Below are 6842 nucleotides of genomic sequence, written 5' to 3' on the forward strand. Positions count from 1 at the left end.
TAAGGAGACAGTAGTGGAACATTTGGATAAACATAATTTAATAGGACAAAGTCAGCATGGCTTTACGAAGGGGAAGTCATGTCTGTCAAATTTGCTTGAGTTCTTTGAGGACATAACGTACAGGGTGGATAAAGGGGAACCAGTGGACGTAGTGTATTTAGACTTCCAGAAGGCATTCGACAAGGTGCCACATAAAAGATTATTGCTCAAGATAAAGAATCACTGGATTGGGGGTAATATTCTGGCATGGGTGGAGGATTGGTTATCTAACAGGAAGCAGAGAGTTGGGATAAATGGTTCATTCTCGGACTGGCAACCAGTAGCCAGTGGTATTCCGCAGAGGTCGGTGCTGGGTCCCCAACTCTTTACAATCTATATTAAGGATTTGGAGGAGGGGACCGAGTGTAACATATCAAAGTTTGCAGATTATACAAAGATGGGAGGGAAAGTAGAGAGTGAGGAGGACATAAAAAACCTACAAGGGGATATAGACAGGCTGGGTGAGTGGGCGGAGATTTGGCAGATGCAATACAATATTGGAAAATGTGAGGTTATGCACTTTGGCAGGAAAAATCAGGGAGCAAGCAAGTTATTATCTTAATGGCGAGAAACTGGAAAGTACTGCAGTACAAAGGGATCTGGGGGTCCTAGTGCAAGAAAATCAAAAAGTTAGTATGCAGGTGCAGCAGGTGATCAAGAAGGCCAACGGAATGTTTTATTGCTAGGGGGATAGAATATAAAAACAGGAAGGTATTGCTGCAGTTATATAAGGTATTGGTGAGACCGCACCTGGAATACTGCATACAGTTTTGATCTCCATACTTAAGAAAAGACATACTTGCTCTTGAGGCAGTACAAAGAAGGTTCACTCGGTTAATCCTGGGGATGAGGGGGCGGACATATGAGGAGAGGTTGAGTAGATTGGGGCATAATCTTAGAATAAGGGGCTGTTCTTTCAAAACTGAGATGAGGAGAAACTTCTTCACTCAGAGGGTAGTAGGTCTGTGGAATTTGCTGCCCCAGGAAGCTGTGGAAGCTACATCATTAAATAAATTTAAAACAGAAATAGACAGTTTCCTAGAAGTAAAGGGAATTAGGGGTTACGGGGAGCGGGCAGGAAATTGGACATGAATTTAGATTTGAGGTTAGGATCAGATCAGCCATGATCTTATTGAATGGCGGAGCAGGCTCGAGGGGCCGATTGGCCTACTCCTCCTCCTATTTCTTATGTCCTTATGTTCTTAGATACACTCTGAGAAATATTTCTGTTATTTTTTTAATGTGATGCTTGTGTGTGAGCTAGGTGCCACCCCCTCACCCCCGCCGCCCCCACCCTCGCTCCTCGACTGATCTGTTCACACCAGTTACCCCAATTTAGAGTCTCCAGGTCTCAAGCACAGACACAAACTTATAGGCATCACCATATGTACCACTTCCTTTCCTCTGGATCAGCGTAGAAAAAAACAAAATGTGGTCACCATATGGGAATGTGCAAGACACCAACTGATTTTCCTGCCACTACTGCAAAGCTGCTGAAATGGGTAGGCTCAGTGGTTGCTTGGCCTCAGTGGTTGCTTGGCAGCTTGGGTGGGGCTGTGATCCAGGCCTTTTGTCGCTGCAAAATGAACTTTGATGTAATTCCATGCATTGCGTGTGCTTTTCTGTGTACACGCACACTGACCTTTTTCATTAAAATTAACTAAGGCAAAAATTTCATCCCCAAAGGAAGGAGGAACATTATTGAAGCTTCTATCCTCTTTCCCCACCATCCTCACCTCCAACACCAGCAACGAGATCATGGACTTCTTTGTCCCTAAGATCAAAACCATCCGTTCAACTGCCTATGCTGCTTGTGCCTTTCCCCTTGCCCACTAATCCAGACCTCCATCGCGGCTCCCCCCTGCCCTAGCACCGAACCTGCGTCTTTCTCTAGTTTCTCTACCATCTCCCCTCACGCCCTCTCTGAGTTTATAATGTCCATGAAACGCCCCTACTGATCCATTGACCCCATTCCCACTAAACTGATGACCACCCAACTTTCCTTCCTGGTCTCAAGCTAGCTGACATTGTAAATGTAAATGTTTCCTTTATCAGGTACTGACCAACTTCCTTTCAAATCCATCGTTATCCTCCCACTTTCTCAACCTCACTGTCATCCTCTCCAAAGTCCTTGAACATGTTGTCACCTCCCAAATCCGTGCTCATCTTTCCTTCAACTCTCTGTTTGAATATCTCCAATCAGGTTTCCACCCAAAATGGCCCTCACCAAATGACATCCTCTGTGGCTGTGACCATGGTGCATTATCTCTCCTAGGCCTCTCTGCTGTCTTTGACACGGTTGGCCACACCATCCCCCTCCAACCCCTCTCCTCCATTGTCCAGCTCAGTGAGACTGCTCTCGCTTGTTCCACTCTTACTTATTCCAACATTGCCAGAGTATCTCCAGCAATGGTTTCTCTTCCCCCAAGGATCTATTCTTAGCCCCCTCTTCTTCTGCATCTACTTGCTGCCCTTTTGGCGACATCATCTGCAGACATGGAGTCAGCTTCCACATTAACACTGACAACACCCAGCTGTACCTTTTCTACCACTTATCTCGACCTTCCATTGTCACATTGCTGTCAGACCGCTCGCCACTTCCTCCAGTTAAACATTGGGAAGACTGAAGCCATCACCTTCAGCCCCCAAATTCCACCCACGCCACCAATTCCATTCCCCCCCCCCCCAACTGTCTGATGTTGAACCAGGCTGTTTGCAACCTCATATTCATCATATACATCATATTCAACTCTGAGCTGAGCTTCCAATCCTATATCCACCCCATCACAAAGACTACTCCCTTTCACTTCAGTAACATTGCCCTTCTCCGCTCCTACCTCAGCCCATGTGCTGCTGAAACCCTCATCCATGCTTCTGTCAACTCCAAGCTCAACTATACCAATGCTTTCTTGGCCAGTCTCACATCCTCCACAAAATTCAGCTCATCCAAAACTGCTGCTCATTTCCTAGCCTGTGCCAAGTCCCAGTCACCCATCAGTCCTATCCTCACTGGCCTAGATTGATTACTTGTCCCCCAATGGATCATATTTAAAATTCTCATCTTCATGTATGAATCCCTTCATGGCCATGCTCCTCCCTATCTCCAGCCCCAAACTCTCTGTCCCTCTGACTGGTTTGTTGTACATCCACCACTCTCTTTGCCCCACCATTCGCAGCCATACCCCCATGCTCTGGAATTGCTTTCTTAAACTCCTCCAACTCTCCAACTCCCACTCGTCCTGTAAAATCCTCCTTAAAACCTTGAGAAAGGTTTTGGTCACTCCTCGTAATTTCTCCTTCTTTGCCTCAATATTCGTTTTTTTTTAATTAAGCTTCTGTGAAATACCTTGGGTCATTTTTCTATGTTAAAGGTGCTAGGTAAATGCAAGTTGTTGTTTATGTTGCTGCTGCTAGTGGTGATGGTGGTTGTAAAGTCCCATGGGTGCTGGGCATCTTTCTGCACCTCATCCAAGTGACCATCCTTCATGTGCGAGTCTAGCTGCTGAGGGCTTGGCAGGTTATTCCACCGTGAGGGGCATCACCCCTGAGCCAAACTTGTCTTCATCTTACAACCATATTCGCTTCCGGCAGGATTTACTGGAGGCCAGTCATGTGTGGGAACACTTATTGATTTTCCCCTCCCTAACCCAGTTGTACAGAGGCCAAATATAGTGCCCCTACCACATCACAGCTGAAACAAACCAACTGAGACTGGAAATTGCACTTGGTCAGTATAGAAAACAGCTACCCACTGGATAAACTCACTGAACCACCTGGGGAGCTATGCATTTTTTTTCTATCATTGATTTTCTAAGTTCTGTAGGGCAGTCTTTTGTAGTTACCATGGTTACAGCTAGTTTTCCATGCTAGTGAGGGTGATTGCGCACTTTGTGAATTAACTGCTGGTGGCTTGTAAGCAAGTAATTCTGGTTGTGTTGCTATTTAATATACATGGAATAAATTCCATATTTCACATACACGGGATGACAAACATGTATCTTGCTTTTCTGGCTTATGTAAAAAAAAGAATTAAAAAGTTAGAAAAATTGTCCACCTCTTCTGAAGCCATACCTCATTTATGCTGAGATTTGCCGCATAATCAAACTCAGCCATCACACGTGTACAGGTGTTTGGCAAGCGGCAGCCCTTTTTACACTGCTCTGCAGATCCACAGCCAAATGTTATTTATCTTCATATAACCACAAAGGCACAACTTGTATGTTAGCTGCCATATGTTGCCTGTTGTACCAAATGTACATGCCAGTATACAGACAATCAGGGCTCGATTTTCAAATGAAAGTCCGGGTGCGATGGGGGGGCAGTGAAAATCAGTAAAATCCGGAGCGGGTAAGGAACCCGGCTCCAACCCGCCGACTTCCGTGTCTCACACAGACGCATCTGTGTGCGCGCAGGGTTCTGGAATCCGGACGATATTTAAAGAAGCAAATGTATCTCATTGAGGTACTTAAGGTACTTTATTTGTTACATAGTAGGTAGTTGCTACGATTTTCAACTTACCTGGGCGGCATTCCCACGGATTCCAATTCATGCCTGGTAAAACCGGTCAGGCAAAAATAAACTAAATAAATTAAATAAAATAACATTTCACAAAGTTAAAAAAATAAAATCAAACGTCACCTGTACCTCCCTGCTCCGATGTCCGATGTCTCCCCCCCAAATGATGACACTTCTCTGATGTCTCACCCTACCCCCGATGTCTCACCCCCTCTGATGATGTCCGATGTCCCCCCATCTTTGTGTTACCCCCATCTTTGCCCCCTCCGATCTTTGTGCCCCTCCCCACTCTCTGTTCCAGCGCCCAATGACGTCTCTCTCTCTCTTTCTCCCCCTCCCCCACCAGCGTTGCAGCTCCTGTCGGCCCGAGCACGAAATCCCGAAACAAGATTAATGAGCACCAATTACCTCCGAGTTAGTGGGTGGATGATTGAAGTCAACAGGTGGCAAAAGGAAAGGTGCTGACTGGGAGATGAAGGACCGTATCAGCTGGCATGAAGTGGAGGCATTCAGGTCACAAGTCCTCCACCAATTTACACTGTTGTGCGTCAAAGACTCTTATTGTATTCAAGCTTCAGTATCAAATTCACATTGATGCAGTCATAACATTTGATTATAGACCTGCCAGTGTCAAGAGGAGTGGAACCCAGATAAGGGGTGATGTTGTACTGGTGTACCATTGTAACAGCTATATTATATCCATTGCGTCCAACTAGCACAGAGAAAGAAGATAAGATGGAAAGAAAGATGACAACTTCAAGCCATCTCCACGAACCCAAACCCTGGACTCAACTTCATCTCTGAGTCGCCAATCCCAGATTGCTGCTTGGAGCACATAATCTTTTGTGCACATAATCTTTAGGATTCTTGACTGCTGCTACAAGGTATTATTTGACTCCACTTCTATAAATCCTATGCTCAACTAACAACAGTCACTCCACTTCATAAGTAATTCATTGTATATGAAGTGCCCCGGAGAATTTCTGAAAGATGCTTTTTAAATGCAAGTCTTTCTTTCTTATTGATTCAGCAATAGGGTTCGGTATTGCCATTCCCTGAGTATAACAGGTTACTGAATATGTCCAAATTGACAACAGCATGATTTTGCCCTGGGATTGGTCTGATTTACACCAATGCAAATTAAGAACTCATAATTCAGATGATTTATAGTAGTACACAGAGGCTGGATTTCGAGATGAATGTAACCTAAGTTTCTGTGGTAAATTGGGTACTACACAGCTTGGAGCTCTCCTCAGTAGGTGTAAAGCAACAGTTAAACACTTCATATGTTTTAGTACCAATGAAATAATGAATTTTGAAAGATTATTTTTACACTTTTTTATGCTTGCATTTAGATTCAGTGTAGCTTATTTTCATTGTTCCACTTAATATCAAGCATTACACAAAAGTCTCTTCCCACTAATAGAGTGTACAATAACTAATAGTTGCTTTGACAACCAACAAATGGGAAGTGGGTCAGTGCAGCTATGGCGGCTTTCCCAGCATGTAGATGCTTGTTGGCCAGAAAAGTAATTAATTTAGCTCATTAAAAGAAAACAAATAACAAAAAAGACCGTATTGTAATTCTCGGATTATGACATTTTCCTGTTATGTAAATTGTTGCATTCATTGCACAAAGTTTTATTAAACTGCTTATGACCGCACTGCAACTCTCCGTAACTGATTCTAAAGACCTAGACAGGTGTATGCAAATGTCTATGCTTTACATCCCCTGGGGCAGCAAGTCAGCTATTGCTTACAGGGATCAGGCTGGGAGATCACTGTCATCTGTGAAGGGGACGCGAGGGAAGTGGGAGTGGAAGGAGGGAGAGTTCAGGTAGCTTCTGGGGAGGTGATAGTCAGGTAGTTTGTTAAATATGGATAAACCCAAATGTCACTCTTTTAGAATAAAAATCTATCAGTTGTGAAGTAAAAAAGTTCTTTTAAAAAGATTAAACCTATTTATTTCTAATGTAAAATTCAAGATTATAAACCAGCAGCTCCTGTAACTCCTCACCCCCCTCCCTCCTGGAGGTACACACGAGAGTTGGAAGGATTGTGTAAGATCCTAAATTTAGTGGCTACACTCGAGTGACCTGCAATATTCTTATCTAAGAAAAACTGTTTGAAAATATCAAACTGGAGTGGACTCTACCTCGAATAACATAAACTTTTTTTCTTGCCCTTTTTCGATCAACAAAGATGGTCTACGTTAGAGAAGGAGTAATGGACCTTTAAAGTTTCCCTTGGCGCTTGAAACCCTCCAACTTCTTTCATTTCTAACTAGT

This window comes from Heptranchias perlo, chromosome 28, assembly GCF_035084215.1.
Source record: "Heptranchias perlo isolate sHepPer1 chromosome 28, sHepPer1.hap1, whole genome shotgun sequence".
Lineage (NCBI taxonomy): Eukaryota > Metazoa > Chordata > Chondrichthyes > Hexanchiformes > Hexanchidae > Heptranchias > Heptranchias perlo.